This window comes from Panthera tigris, chromosome F2 (assembly GCF_018350195.1).
Source record: "Panthera tigris isolate Pti1 chromosome F2, P.tigris_Pti1_mat1.1, whole genome shotgun sequence".
Classification (NCBI taxonomy): domain Eukaryota; kingdom Metazoa; phylum Chordata; class Mammalia; order Carnivora; family Felidae; genus Panthera; species Panthera tigris.
Genome location: NC_056676.1, coordinates 63,077,677 through 63,093,980, shown reverse-complemented (window position 1 = coordinate 63,093,980; position 16,304 = coordinate 63,077,677). Strand labels below are relative to the sequence as shown.

General features: G+C 43.9%; 1 protein-coding gene across 1 annotated transcript in view; it reads right to left on the bottom strand.

The window, feature by feature from the left end:
* The window catches only part of DEPTOR (DEP domain containing MTOR interacting protein), a 134,666-nt gene that overhangs the window by 94,113 nt on the left and 24,249 nt on the right, over nt 1-16,304 (bottom strand). The window lies entirely within an intron of this gene.

Below are 16,304 nucleotides of genomic sequence, written 5' to 3'. Positions count from 1 at the left end.
ACAGGTTTTGATACCCCAGGGGTTATAGTATACGTTGGGAGAACTCTGAGGCTTAGACCTCTTTCTTGCTAGACCACTGTTCTAGGCTGAAGTATGTTCCCTTAAAATTCATATGTTGAGGCCCTAAACCCCAGTACTTCAGAATATGACTATATTTGGAGATGGGGCTCTTTTAAAAGGCAATTAAATTAGGGGCACCTGTGTAGCTCAGTCGGTTAAGCATCTGACTTTGGCTCAGGTCATGATCTCGCAGGTTGCGAGTTCCAGCCCAACGTCGGGCTCTGTGCTGACAGCTCAGAGCCTGGAGCCTGCTTCAGATTCTGTCTCCCTCCCTCCCTGCCCCTACCCCTCTCACACTCTCTGTCTCCCTCTCAAAAATAAAGAAAGAAAATTTAAAAAAATGTTTTAAGGTAATTAAATTAGGGGCACCTGGGTGACTCAGTCCATTAAGGGTCCAACTTTGGCTCAGGTCATGATCTCATGGTTCATGAGTTCAAGCCCCATGTCGGGCTCTGCACTGACAGCTCAGAGCCTGGAGCCTGCTTTGGATTCTGTGTTTCCCCCACTCATGCTGTCTCTCTCTCTCTCTCTCTCTCTCTCAAAAATAAACATTAAAAATAAAATAAAAGGTAATTAAAACAAAGTCATGAGGGTGGCCCTAATATCATATGACTAGCATCCTCATAAAAAGAGGAGATTAGGACTTGCTCATGTACAGAGAGGAAACCATGTGAAGATACACAGAGAAGGTGGCCACCTCCAAGCCAAGGAGTGAGACTTCAGAAAAGCCAGCCCTGCCAGCACCTGGATCTCGGATTTCTAGCCCCCGTACATTTCTGTTGTTTAAGCTGCTCAGTCTGTGATTCCCTGTAATGGTGGCCTAAGCTAAGACAACCACAAAGTACTTAAGACCGGAGGCACCTGAGTGGTCCGGAAATGAAGTGCTCGGCTGGGACATCAGCACGGAGAAGGGAGAGGAGGAGAGAAATGAGGGTCCTAACTCCTGTAAGCTGAACAGAAAGAAAAAAACCAGGGCACCTGGGTGGCTCAGGCAGTTAACTGTCTGACTTCGGCTCAGGTCACGATCTTGTGGTTCCTGAGATCGGGCCCCACATCAGGCTCTGCACTGATGGCGCAAAGCCTGCCTGGGATTCTCTCTCTCCCTCTCTCTCTGCCCCTCCCCCCTTGCTCTCTCTCAAAATAAATTACAAAAAAAAACAACATTTTAATTGAGCTCCTACTATATGCTCCATATTATACTAAACATTTTCACATATGCTCATTTTTTAAGTGTTTTATTTATTTTTGAGAGAGAGAGAGAGAGAGAGAGACAGAGCACAAGCAGGGGAGGGGCAGAGAGAAAGGGAGACACAGAATCCAAAGCAGGCTCCAGGCTCTGAGCTGTCAGCACAGAGCCCGATGCGGGGCTCGAACTCAGGAACTGTGAGATCATGACCCGAGCTGAAGTCGGACGCTTAACCGACTGAGCCACCCAGGCGCCCCGACCCATATGCTAATTTAACTTCTATGGCCTGAACGTTGCATGCTCCCCAAGTTCATATATCAAAATCCTAAACCTCAAAATGTCAGTTACGAGGGCAGTCAGAAACAAGACTAGGAATATGAACACTAGGCTCTCGTCCTGACACCGCCAGTAATTCCAGACGATTATACTTCTGAGCACCAGAATCTTCACTGCGAAAATGGGGACAATTATATCCATGATGATTACTTCATCACACAGTTACAAAGTTCATTAACAAAGATAAAGACACCATTTGAGCCCTTACTATTTGTTAGGCACTGTTTTACCTGCTTTATTGGCCATCAATCCTCATGACAACCCTCTGACGCAGGTAATGCTAAAATCGCAATACCAACGGAGTTGTAATTATTGATAAAAAATAAATGAAGCTTAATAAAAAACATGTTCACATAGGGGTGCTAAAGCCTCACATGAATCCTTCTAATTAATTCAGTGGCAATGACACTGAGTAATTTGTTTAACATGCTCAAAGTGGCAGAATGTGAAACATTAATTCTTAGACACGATGTCTGTCAGGAATCCAAGAATAATGAAGACCAATTTATTTAGAAATTAAAACGTGGAACAAGCTACCATCTAATTTGGTGGAGGAGGAATATGTTATGAGCCAAGAGATGAGATTTAGCTCCTATAAACTTTCCAATTAAAAAAAATTATTAGGTAATATTTATCTTTAAATACTACAAAATAGAATCTTTCGGTTACTATCCTTTCTTGAACCCTGAGAGTGGGGCTAATTCTCGAGCATTTCTGATTCCCGTCGATCCTCACCCTGCACAGAGGGGAGAAGCCCCTGCCTCTTCAGCTCTACCGGGGCCTGGTACATTTCCATGTTTAGAAACCTGAGCAGACAGATGATGGAGGGGAAAGAACTCTGGATCCAGGAGATACTGATATTTTTAGACAGGTTAGGGGGGTCAATAATCGTGCTACCATCTTTTTTTATTTCATAGCCAGAAATACAGAATTCTAAGAATGAGCATTAAGAATTATACATCCCAGGGGCGCCCAGGTGGCTCAGGCTGTTGAGCATCGACTCTTGATTTTGGCTCACGTCATGATTTCACGGTCGTAAGATGGAGCCCCAGGTCAAGCTGAGTGTGGAACCTGTTTAAGATTCTCCCTCTCCCTCTGCTCCTTCCCTGCTTGTGCTCTGTCTAAAATAAAATTGTAAGACAAATTGTACATGCCAGAAAAACTACCCCAATAAAAAGATAAGAATTTTCACACTGCCAACACATAACCAAGTGTTTCCATGTAGCATTGTGGGCACGTAATGTTTGCTGAACAAATGAATGGCCAAGGACACTAACAGAAATGACGCCATTTTCAAAAAGGTAAGGAGGCTTCTCAAGTAACTTAATAGGAGTCCCACTCCACAACTTAGTAGTAAACATCTATTACCACAAAACTACGCTTTCAATTCCAGGGTAATCAATTTCCAAAGTTTTAATCCCTATTGTACATGTATGAGTGTTTTCCAAAAAAATATTTTCCTTTTTTTTTTTTTTTTAATTTTTTTACATCTATTTATTTTTGAGAGACAGAGAGAGCACAAGTTGGGGAGGGGCAGAGAGAGAGGGAGACACAGAATCCGAAGCAGGCTCCAGGCTCTGAGCTGTCAGCACAGAGCCCGACGCGGAGCTAGAACTCACAGACTGTGAGATCATGACCTGAGCTGAAGTCGGACACTCAACCGACTGAGCCACCCAGGCGCCCCAAAACATTTTCCTTTTACCTGAACTAAACTTTACCCCTTACAGGTTTTCACAACTTTTTTTTTTAATGTTTATTTATATTTGAGAGAGAGACAGAGCATGAGCAGGGGAGGGGCAGAGAGAGAGGGAGACACAGAATCTGAAGCAGGCTCCAGGCTCTGAGCTGTCAGCACAGAATCCCGCATTGGGCTCGAACTCATGAGCCATGAGATCATGACCTGAGCCGAAGTCAAACGCTTGACCCACTGAGCCACCCAGGTGCCCCTGGTTTTCACAACTTTTAATGTGCTAATATGCATGGAGATCTCCAAAAACGGATTCGAGTAAGGAATATTTCAAAGTCTTACGGAAAAATGAAAATTTTGAGTAGCTAAGCCTCTCACGGAATGCAACGACTTCATAAAATGATGAGCAAGGGCCTAAAAGCCACATTTTTAAAGTAATCTCCGTACCCAACATGGGGCTCAAATTCACAACCCTGAGATCAAGAGCCACACACCCAACCATCTGAGCGAGCCAGGTCCCTCCTAAAAGCCACACTTTTAAACCATGTTTCCTGGACACATTGGTCACACTGTTTGCCATGTCCAACATCCCCTTCCACTTAAAACTGCCTTCCACATCTTACCCACCTCAGTTCAGGCAGAGTTCATGACCCTAGACCTGTTTCCTATGCCTGGGGCAGTTCCTGACTGAAAGAGCCCTTGACCTAAGGTGGCATCGGCACATACATGCCCCGAGGCAATTCAGTGAGGCGACCAGAGGCACAAGATCCTACCCAAGTGACAGTAATCAGCTATTGCCGAGCAGAACGGCTCCCTCCAAGATTTAAACTGGAGCTGAAGTTTTCAAACTCTATTTGTGCCAAGGAACACTTTCCTCAAGCGCAAATTACCCAGGTGTAATTGTGTTAAGACAGAGCAACGTGGGGCTTTCTAGCTAAAGGGCTGCCAGGTCCAGAGTATTTCCTTGTTTTCCCATTCGGTTCTCCCACATACACCCTCCACATCCCCAACACAGTCTGCACGGAATTCCTAGAGCAAAGGTGAAAAATTCCCAAGGCTGGAAGACACTGAAGAAACTGGCCAACCAGGAATGAGAAGCAAGCAGAGAGGCCAGCACAGCGAAGCTACGAGGGCAGGAGAAAGAGCCCCTAAGTCACAAATGAGGGACAGCAAGAGATGCCTGTCCCTGGAGTGCATCGGTCCCTTAGAGTTTTCCAGTTCTTCTTCCAAGCTCTGCCCACCCTAATAATAACCAGAACAGTACCAATCCCTTCAGGTGACTGAATAAGCCTCGATTCCCCGAATCAAAAAGAACCACAGCTACCCAGTCTTACTAAGGTCCTTCCATCCTGGCCAGAGGCCTCTTCCAAACTTCCTCACCTTTCTCACCTCCTAACCACGAATGCACCTGCCTGAAAGTCTGGATACGCTGGGCTCTTCTCCATCCCCCGCACATGCCATCACCTTCCATGCCTCTGCTCAAGACACAGATCCTTCTTCTGCCTTCAATAATTCAAAAAATGTTATTTGCTCTTAAAAGGCACCTCCTCTGTGAACATTTCCCCAGCCTCCGAAAAGCCACAACACCTTCTTCCCTCCCTTCTCCCACACTATTTTAGTGCTGGTAGGAAAACATTCATCTCGCTGCATTCCACTTAGATGAGAAGGATACAAAGGGAGAGTTGCTTATTTATTTTTGTAATTCTAGTGCCTAGTGCATAATAGGGGATAGATCCTTGTTGACGTGAAAAATCAATTTGCTCATACAATGCACTCAGCACGGAGAAGGCATAGAGCAGAATAGTCTTCTGACTAACAGAGTCCAAATCAGTCCACACTGAACCACTGGGAAGAATAACCATCCCTATTTTAGCTGCATTTTCAATACCACTGGCCAAGAAATTTAAATACAAAAACCACCTTCCCGACGTTCATCTCACACAGCTGGTTCATTCACAGGCTTTAGATTCAAGGTGATTTTGTAAGATTCTATTCCTGTCCAGCGAACCAGCTGTCGGACTTGCATCAGACAATTTCCTCTCCCAGCCCCAGGAGAACAAACACTACTGAGCGCAGGGCGTTAATAATCCCTGCAAAATTACCGTCCATCTGATAAGAAATGCAGAAATTGTTTTTTGAAAAATAGCTTGCAGGGAACCGCACAGGTTGTGGGGCCCAGGGAACAAAGGGGGTGGGGGGACAGAAAGCACATATTCTCATTTAAAAACAGCGTCATAAATCCCAGCCAAAGTAAACACTTTAATTAAAAAACACAGCAAGCCAAACAGTGAGGCTGACAGTGTGAGCCTTGTGACTTGAGCAATAGCCTTGACATAGATGTGCTGTAAACCAAAGCTCTTGTCTTTACCAGATGTTCAGCACCAGCTCATATCTGTCCTTGGGGATCAGAGAACTCAGAGAAAATCACTCTTGATCACCTACCCCTGAAAGGACCCGAATCTAAAAGGATGAGAAAAAAGACAGGAACAAATGAAATCTAACCTACTGCATTTCCTTTTAATGTTTGAATTTACTTTGTAATTAATATTTCAAATTATCAAAATAATACATGCTCACGGTAGATAAAAAGAAGCTCAATATGTACAACACGACGTTGGGTACTGATGATGCTAACTGTCAAAGCTGGGAGACAGGTGCATGGGGTTCACTACTGTAGTTACTTTGGGGTGTGTTCAAAATTTTTCTTGACCCCCACTGTTCAAAAGAACCCAACATTAATAGTTTCTTATGTATTTTCTTATGTACACACGTATGGCTATGTTTATGTATATATATTTATGTGAAATAGGATCATAATACACATTTCATGAGATTTTGCTTCAAGAAGATGCTTGAATTCTCCCAACCTGATCAGAACAACAGACAGTGATAGGAAGGAAAGAGCATGAAACTGGTTAATGTAAACAGAGCACATGTGATCCTGGAAAGCCAGAGGGAACTGGTCACACACCCCCCCACCCCCCCAGCCCCCACAGGCACGCTATACAGAAAGCTGCAGTGAGCACGTGATGTCAAATATTCCACCAGCAAGACCCCTTTTCAGGAGGGTCATAAGAAATGGCTCTGTGAATCAAGAACAAGGTCAGAGCCATAAGTTCTATACAGAGCCCTTCCAGGGCATGGGTCAAGTCAGTGCAAAGAAAAGTCCCGTATATGCTGGGTATCTTGTCACCACAACAAATTGAGATGGTAAACACACCCAGGAGGGAAGCATGTTTGATTCTGAGTCCCATTTATCATTCACTATATTTGAGATCTTGATGAGGAGTATAAGCAGAAATAGTAAGTCATTTATACTTGACATCTGAACACAGCCACACACTATCAGAACTGAACCCAATGACATCCCTGTGATCAGGAAGGCATTGTCATATTCACTGACAGAGAAGCGAGTTCAGAAAAATTAAAGTGACATGCTCAAGTCACATTTCAACCAGGGGCAGGGTCAGAACTTGAACCCAGATCTTCTGACTTCCATGTTTAGAAAGAGTTCCGTGGGGCGCCTGAGTGGCTCAGTTGGTTAAGTGTCTGACTTTTGGTGTCGGTTCAGGTCATGATCTTGCGGTTTGTGAGTTCGAGCCCTGTGTCAGGCTCTGTGCTGGCAGTGTGGAGCCTGCTTGGGATTCTGTCTCCTCCCTCTGCCCCTCCCCCACTCGCTCTCTGTCTCTTTCTGAAAAATAAATAAAAATTTAAATAAAAAGCGTTCTGTGCCATCACCCTCTAAATGGCAGAAGCACCTGTCTTCTGCCTGTGGTTTGCTCACGTAGACAAAGAAAGAGAAAACATGCTCAATGGCCATGGAAAGGTGAGAGTTTACGCAATTTATACATCACCCAGATGCTACCACTATAAATACAGACAGGGCTCACAGAAGTGCCCACAAAAGTCATCACATTGTCTTCATGCCTGTGTTGAGCCAATGTTGTAGAATTCAGGTGACACTCCAGGGGGGAGGGGTTGGAGCTGGTGAGTTACACCATCTCAGAGAGTCAGCATCCATTCACGCAGCACATGTAACAAACACTTTCAATGACAGTGCATAAGAGCTCAAGAGGCCCTTTCAAACCCTTCATCTCATCCTGGCGATAAGAGGTAAATACAGGGTCAAGACGGGGAGGCCCCTAAGTCTGCCTTCCTTATCTCATCAGACCTGAGATGTTCACTGTCTTCTTTCTCCTGTGGCTTTTTCCTAAGTGGTCTCCTGCTCTGAGGAACCAAGAGCAACTGCATCAGCATCCCCAGCTCTGATCTCTTCCCTGATAAGTCAGAAGGGCAGTGTTCTTCCTGCTTACAAAGCGCCTTTCCAAGAAGCTCCGGGATTTTTTTTTCAAGTAGGCCATTATTTGTTTACACCACACCCAGGCGTATCAGGCCTCTAATTGCCATTTTACAGGTGAAGAAACAAGTCCAGATTGGTTCACGGAACTCACTGAGGACACAGAGTGACTCACGGACCAGTTCTGGTTACTGAGTCAACTGAATAGGTGGCAGCAAGTGGGGAATAAGAAAGTATAGCTTTCAGGTAGGAACAGGGACTCGGCTGCATTAGTCAGTATCCTCATTCTCTACTAGTCATTCATTCATAGCAGAGCTGTGGAGCCAGAACGACTGGGGCTTAAATCCAAGTTCCATCCATCATTTGCTGTGTGACTTTGGACAAAACATTCAACTTCTCAGTACCTCGACTTTCTCATCTACAAAATAGGAATAACAACGTAGGTCTCATATTGTGAGGATGAAGCAAGAAACTGTGTAAAGTGCTTAGCACATAATAAACTCTCAATAAATGTCAACCCTTACTGCCGTTCTTATGCAATACATATTTCACTGTCAGATTCTGCCAGAAGCACCATCAAGAGGCCACTAACTATGCATTTGAGTTACTTTATAGAACAAATGCAGCCCTTAAGTTGCTGACCATTGTTTTTCAGGATAGGTGCAGAACTTTGCATTAAATTTAATTAATATCTCTGGGAGCAAATCAGGGAACTAAGGTGAGTTGGCAACTCCTGGAGAGACTTAGCTGTTCTTCTTTGTTCAAGGAGGAGAAAAAAGCCCTGCCGGCGGGTGGCAGGTAAAAGCAGAGAAAAGGTGAGAGAACGCTCGGTCACTCCCTAAAAACACACGGAGGCCTCTCTCCCTGCAAGATTACTAGAACCAATCTCACCCCTTCTGTGGTGTCAACCAAACTGAGAATTAAGATCACTGACTTGTTTTCATAGGAAACAACCTTCAGCCTATCCAGCCAAGCCCTCCTGACTACATCACTGCTGCACGGGTGGGAAAGCCGACACTGAGAAGGTGGGCGACTTGCCCGTGTTCAGCCCACTGGAACTTCAACTTGGCCTCCTGAATCCAATCTGACGACCTGCTAAACTCCACCGAGGGATGACCTCGGAACGGCGGCTGCTGTCACTCTAGCCTTTATGGAGGAGTGGCCCACTGATGAGCGAGCTGGCCTAGTAGACTCTGTCTGGGACGGCTTCTCAAGTCATTGTTCGTCACACGCAGCCCGTAGCCCCTCTTGAGAAAGACACTGCATTCCACCACCACTCTTTCCCGGAGAAGAAACGGTCTCAGGGCCTATTTTAAACAATGAAAAAAATAAAAACTTGAACTACACAGATCATGAAATAATAACTAAATACTGTTCACTGGACCCCTCCCCCCCCCCAGGGGAATCTGAAAAATACCTGCCAGCTATTCTGTGGACAGGGGCAGAGATTCAGGTTAGAAAAGGTGAAGGCAGAGATGCTCAAAGAGAGCCTTCAGTAAGATCACCAGGAGGGCCTCCTAACCACAGAGGGCTGGGCCCCATCTCCAAAGTTTCTAATTTAGTAGGCCTGGAGGTGGGCCCAAGAATCTGCGTATCTAACAAAGGCCCAGACGATGCTGATGCTGTTCTTTAGGGAGCACACATTACGAACCACCGGACTGGAGTGAAACAGTCAACATTGTGTTGTGGAACAAAAAGAAGAAAAGAGTAAGGGGAGAAATCAGGGGGGAGAGTGGCCCATGAGATGAGCACTGAGCCAGGAGACCTGCGAGGGGCAGAGTGTGGTCCAGGTGGGACTTCCTCTCAGGGCATCTGTTTTCCAGGCACCGGAAATCGGGACCCTGTGTTTACAGCCCACACTTTGCCAAAAACCTTTAAAAGGCAGACAAGTGAACTGCCCCCAGGGCCACCCTATGGTGTGATTCTTAGGGACCCCCCCCCTCCCTTTAAATGTATCTCCCCACCTGCTCCCTGATGCGCATTCTTCCTTGAGGAAGAGGGTGGCTCTCTGTCCAATAAGAAGGCATAAAAGTCTTTTTCTTCTTCTTTTTTTAAGACAGACCTTGGGCTGAGGAGCAGGTGACAACCCACTCATATTAAATGGAATCAGTTAAGCAGCAAGTATAAATGATGACATGGTATCTCTTCCCATTTTGATGCAGAGGAAGTTTAAAGTAGGAAGGTGTAGGGCTTTGAGGGAAGAAGAGGAAAGAATTGGTCTGGCTGGTGGAAGGGTGCCCAAAGCGGAAGCTGGGCTCCGAAAGTAGACCTCACAGTCCTTGCTCGCAGTATGAGGGGAGCAACAGAGCCCAGGTGCTGTGTTTTCTGTGGGAGGAGTCAGGGCACCCAAAGTGTGTGGAGTCTGTGTCCAGGTAATGTGGTCCCAGAGGAGGGCTCTTACCACATGCGGACCTGAGGTTCCTAATCTGGAAAATGAGGAAACTGATTAGGTTCTTTCTAAAATCTCTTTCAACTCTTACTTCTCTGCTTTTTTTTATGGACACCCTGAAGAGCCTCCAGGGTAAATCCTCACTAACGAGATCAAAATAGAACAGGCCGTTTTGGGGCACATTTTGTACTGAAAAGATCTACCACAAACCACAAGGCCTGAGAGCACAAACAGCAATTTCATTTCCTTTGGGTTTCCAAACAAGGATGAATGTATCAAAACGAATCTTGTGCTAAGCATGCTGTACAAACACTGTCTAGGGTTACGATCGTCTATTTTCAGCTCACAAGGCAGATGTCAAAGCACCATAGGCTTTGGGTATGCAGGTCTGTGACGTGAGAATAGAAAGTTTCTCTGGGTTTAAAGTATTTTCAAGGGCCCTCAAAGGTGTTTTCAGGGACGTCTGCAGCTGTTGTGGAGGCTGCTTTCAGTTAAGGGGCTTGTAGAAGATTTCTCAACCAGTATGCATTTATTGAGCCCCAATTGCATACCAGGCGTAGCTGGAAAAACTGCTCATGGCAAACTAGTTCAGGGACCACGTAAGTGAAACAGGTATTGTTTCTTCAAAATGAAAGTTTTATTCTATGTATATAGGGTGTGCACGTACACACACACACACACACACACACACACATCAAAGTCTCCATCATATGTTAAACCTGAATCTGTCCAATTACTTTCCTTTTCTTCTATTTCCTCTGTTGTAGCCAAATGCATCACCTTCATTTCTGCCTCTGTCCCTATATTTATGCTATTTTTTTCCCAGGAAATTCCCCCCCTCCTTTCCTATCCATCCAGGAAAGTCTAGCTTATCTCCACCTTCTTCCACGATGTCTTCCCTCATCCAGCCAGATACGACCTCATTCCCCTGACTCCTCTGATACATTTTCTACGATGCTCATGTCTACCCACATATCATTTTATTTTTTTTACTCTTATTTGCATTAATTCTCTTCAACTACACTACAAATTCTATGCTTACAGAACTATTTCATTCTTCTTGCTTATTTCCCAAAGCATCTGGGACAGGGCAATGGTAAATGGCACTCGGTGTCAGGGTCTGGGTTTTCATCTTTGTTTTCAGCCAGATATAAAGAAGCCTTAGCTCAGCACAGAATGCAAATTTGCACCTCTCGTCTTGGGCCCTTTGGTGGCTGTGCACCCGTCCAGGCAACACTTCAAAGCATTTCTTCTATTAACACGAAGGAGTATTTGGACCACATTTGTGTGTTTGGTTTCACCAGATAAATGATGTTAAATGACTCTTCCTTCAGAAAGACCCCCACATTATTGATTCTTCACAGAATGTGTAGATAGCAGGTGTCTGAGCTTTAGCTGAAGCTCTGTCTGTCAAGATCCAAGCAGGTCTGGACAGATATGGCTCAGGCTGGTAGATGGGGCCCTCCAAGAATCCACTGACAGCTCAGCAAAGAAGCCAGACCACCAGAGAGGAGGCAAATTGTGAGAAGGCTATGGTACCTGGTCAGCCCCAAGGACACAGAGCCGAATCTGAAGGTACTGTGCTCACTGCAGTTTTGTGAAGTGATGGACCAGACACAGCTGTGCTGTGGGGGGAAGGTGACAAAGTAAACACAAAAAGAGAATACTGAGAGTCTCAGGGCAGTGATACACACACACACACACACGCGCGTGCGCGCGCGCGTACACACACACACACACACACACACACACACACACACCACTGGAAGGCAAGAAAGATCACAAGGGCTGTTGAGAAATATCCAAACTAAAAGAAGCACTTTCAGGGGTTAGTAGTCCCTTTTAGGTACTCAATACACTTATGTCCAAATGTTTAGGCCACCTTTCATACCTAGTGTAGACACCAAATCCATTGGTATTGTGATTTTATTTGTTTGTTTGTGACTAACAGAATGCAAGTAAAATGAAACCCTAGGACAATGAATAAGTCCTGGGAATAAAAGGCACAGCATAGGAATATAGTCAATCATACTATAATGGAGTTGTACGGTCACAGATGGTAACCACACTGGTGGTGAACACAGCGTCACGTGTAACCCTCTTGAATCACTATGTCGTACACCTGAAACTAAAGTAATGTTGTGCGTCAACTATGCTCAGAAAAGAAAATAAAAGTGAAACCCTGGGAGGAACTCAACCTAAAACTCTGTATTTCACTTATGACTAGTAGAAAATAAAAAGACTTCTCGGAGCCACATAATAAAATGCTATCACAGGTATCTAATAGCACTTTCAAGGAAATCTTCGCAGACCTGTCAGAAACTCAGGTAGTGAAAAGAAACTACTAGCAATCTAGTTATTGGCTTATTCCAGGTTTGCATTTTCCCTTTCTTAACATAGTTACTGTGACCCTTGCAGGAACTCAATACACTTCCAGCTAAATTTCCAGACTATGGGTGTACCAATGTAGTCACTGAATACTCACGGTGTATATGCTTGCCCCTTTAACGAGGCTTTGGTGCATATAACCTCAAACATCTAGACCGACACTTGCCTGCATCCCAGGTCACTCAGACTGAGGAGCAGAGAGAAGAGGGGCCAAAGCAGAAGCAAAAAGCCACCATCACCAGCCAAGAAGGAATTACACTGAACGTGAAAGAAAGAGTCTAGATGGTAACTCTGGAGTATCCAGTTTTCTATATATCTGAGTCCCGCTGACATCTGACGTGATGACAATGCCACATTTCATGTGCCTATAGCACAATATGGCTTATAAGTCACTTCCATACACTTTATCTCATTTGATTTTTGCCAACAGCCTTGTGCGGTACTTGGGGGAGAGATGGTTAACCCCTGTCTCTAGATGATGGGAAGGAGGTTTTCTACAGTGCCTGGAATTGTCACCGTAATAGTTTACAAGTGGCAGAGCCTCACATAGCATCTAGAATTTCAGACTTCTCACTTACCAAGACTCCGCACTTGAAAGAGTATATCCAACCTCATCAATAAGAATATTTCTGCATAATTACAGTTGGTGATATCAGTGGTTGAACCTGGAGTGTTACGTGCATGTTTATGCTTTTCATGGGTCTTCCATTATTTGATAAGCACACTAACAACCTCCATTTTCTCTCTTAAGTCCCCATTTTGTTATGGTGGATGGGTTGGTATTTAAAACCACGCTGATGATTATATAAAGAATCTGAAAACTTAACCAATCTCTAATATTAAAGAGCCCTGGACGCCTAGCACGGCTCCAAATACCTGAGGCTGCTTATGAACCATAGCACTTTTTAAACCCGGGACTGTATTCTCTAAAGACAGCTAGATAACTAAAGATCTCATCGGCTCTCGTCCGCATTCTCCTGACAGCTGTTGCTTGAATGGTAGTGGCACTTGGCAACAGCTAAAAAGTCACACTCTATTAATTAGGCTAGCAGAGGCAGGGTAGGGAAGGTGAGAGCGGACTCCTCGGAAGTCATTAAGATTCTAGACGGCTTTTGAAAGAGTGCTCTCAGTTGAGTGCGACCATGCGCCTGCACCTGTCTCCCATATCTGTCCAACCCAACATTTGTTTTCGTGTGTGCAAGAGGGTAGGAAACAAAGCAAACTTGACAAATTCTCACTCTAGGTACCAAAAAGTAAATGATACTTGTGTTCTGTGAGTTGGTGACTGTCTGTACTGGTTTTTAATGAAGCCTTGGCATCTGTTTAAACCTGAGGTCTGCTCTGAGGGGACTTTCATTTACACCACAATTACATCTTCCCTGGGCCGCTAACAAGTTAACTATCTAGTTAGTTTCTTGAGAACACTTAAAATGCCCTGCAAATCAGTCTCCATTTATCAGACTTGTAACTTTCCCTCTGGTTACACAATGAAGGAATAAATGTTTGACTGCATGTCATTTGATTGCTATTTGCTTCAATAGCAAGTCAAGTTCTCAACTTCTTTGTTTGGAGGGAGGAGTTGCAGACAGAAAGTGGAGCCAGCCCAGAACAAGAGGTGTTTAGACGAAAACAATGATGAAACCTGCATTTTAATAAAGGGGCATAAACCAAATAGGGGTTTGCATTAGTTTGATAATAGAAAAACAATGGTCTGAATGGAATCGATACAGTTAGTGGGTGATCATAAGCTATTGAATAAATAAAATTAAACAGCATGTCTATGTTCAGAGAATCACAATACTTTAAAGTCCTTCCTAGATTATTATGGTTATTCCTAAAACTATTTTCCATCAAAAAACTGTCTTCCTCCTGTTTTTTAAAATTTATTTTTAATTTATTTTCTTTCATTTGTTGCAAGAATGTGCTGCAGTTAAGTTCCCTAAATCTTCTCTGAACATTTAACCTGAAGGATGGCAAAGTTCTTACCTAAAACACACAACCAATTATTCATACACGAATAACTTAAGTCCAGGTACCTCTTGGAGGCACAATTAGTTGTATTACATACGGTCACGTTGAGACTATCATACCTGAGAATAAATTCCATTTGTTTTTGCAATACATCACTTCATCAGAGTTCTATATTGTAGCAGATCTGTTGAAATTTACCTTAATGTTTATTCTGCATTTCTTGAATATATGAGCTAAGGATCAGGAGGTGACCATTAGAATTAAAAGAAAGATCAAAATCTTAAATTAAGAAATCAGTAGTGATATATTCAAATCCAGATATTAAAGCATTACTTGCACTTGGGGATACGCTTGTTTTCTTTGGCATATTCTTCAATATTACTTTATACTCCATGGTACTTTCAAACCTCTTTTTAGTGTCACATCGGTGACACTAAATGACTATGAGACTAAATGACTCATGATCGGTGAACATAAGCTATCGAATAAATAAAATTAAACGGCATGTCTATGTTCAGAGAATCACAATACTTCACAGTCCTTCCCAGATTATTAAACATCAGTGCTTCTGATACTTCTCTTGATCCAGGGAACAACATGAGGACAGGCCTTTCAAGCCATGGCATTCACTGTTGTGTCTCCAGAGCCTAGTACCTCCCCCCAAACTCAACATACACAAGACATGGTAAACACAAATCCATCATCATTTCAGCATGTCCCTACCCTACCTCCACCCATAAACATACACACTCTCTCTTATCATCCTTCCCTACTAAATTAGTTCTTCTTCCCAAACATCCGATTTCTAGGAATGAGTCCCCAAATAGTCCAGCCACCAAGGCAATATTCCTAGCTACCGTGGACTAAGAATTCCTTCAAGGACAGAAATGAGGACTTAGTCCCTTCTTGCAATCCCAGCACTCATTGCAGTGTTGACAGGAGGCCAGTAAATGTTCCTTGTACTCACATTTCTTTCATCCTCTGTGCTAAACCTGTTACTAAATTCTGCTGTTGACATCCCGGAAATATCCCTTGATTTGCCTTCAATCCATGGCTACTTTTCTAGTCCAGAGTCTCCCCATTTAGTTTCTAGAACTCCACTCTTCCAGTGGACTCACATCTACATAAGGACATTCAGAGGCTCTCTTTCACTTTTGACATGGTACAGGTCCTGAGTCCTCTGTGTAGCGATAAAAGCTCTCTGTGACCCTTCCTCACTCTGCCTCTCCCCTTTATCAACCACATTGACCCCTGTTCCCAAACACAGGCTCCTGCTCCAATCAAGCACACGTCCTATGTCTATCCTACTTCGTGTGTCTTTGCCATGGCATTCGTACTGCTAAGAATTCCGTCCTTCCTCCCTACAACTTTTACAAAACCTAATCATCTTTGCCCATGTCCCACCTCACCAGGAAGCCATCTCCTCCTTTTGTGGGTCACAAGGATGTCTCTTTTCTAAAACTGTTGCTTTAATTCTCCAGGGTTGTTTGCAATATTTTGTTCAATTGCTCTCCATTTATTCATGGATTCTTACTGTTCCTCTCCCTAAAAAGTCATCTTCCTGAGAGCAGGAATCATGCTGTTTATTTCTTGATATCTTGTGATACAAACAAAAGCTGGTCCCAGGGGCTCCCAATAAATATTTACAGGCTGAGTAACTAGAGATAAAATACTGTCAGCAGAGTATGTATAAGAAAATTATTCTGGGAGGAAAAGATGAAAAAGGGATACATCCAGGTTTCTCTGAAATTCGCTGAAGAAATCTGTGCTCTATATACACTTAAAGGTATATAATCTTAACTGATCTCTAATAAAATATTAACTGAACTTTTATTTTTTTGAGTTTATTTATTTATTTGTGGGGGGTGGGGGTATAAGCAGGGGAGGGGCAGAGAGAGAGACGGAGAGGAAGAATCCCAAGCAGTCTCCACACTGTCAGTGCAGAGCCAGATGTGGGGCTCAAACCCACGAACCATGGGATCATGACCTG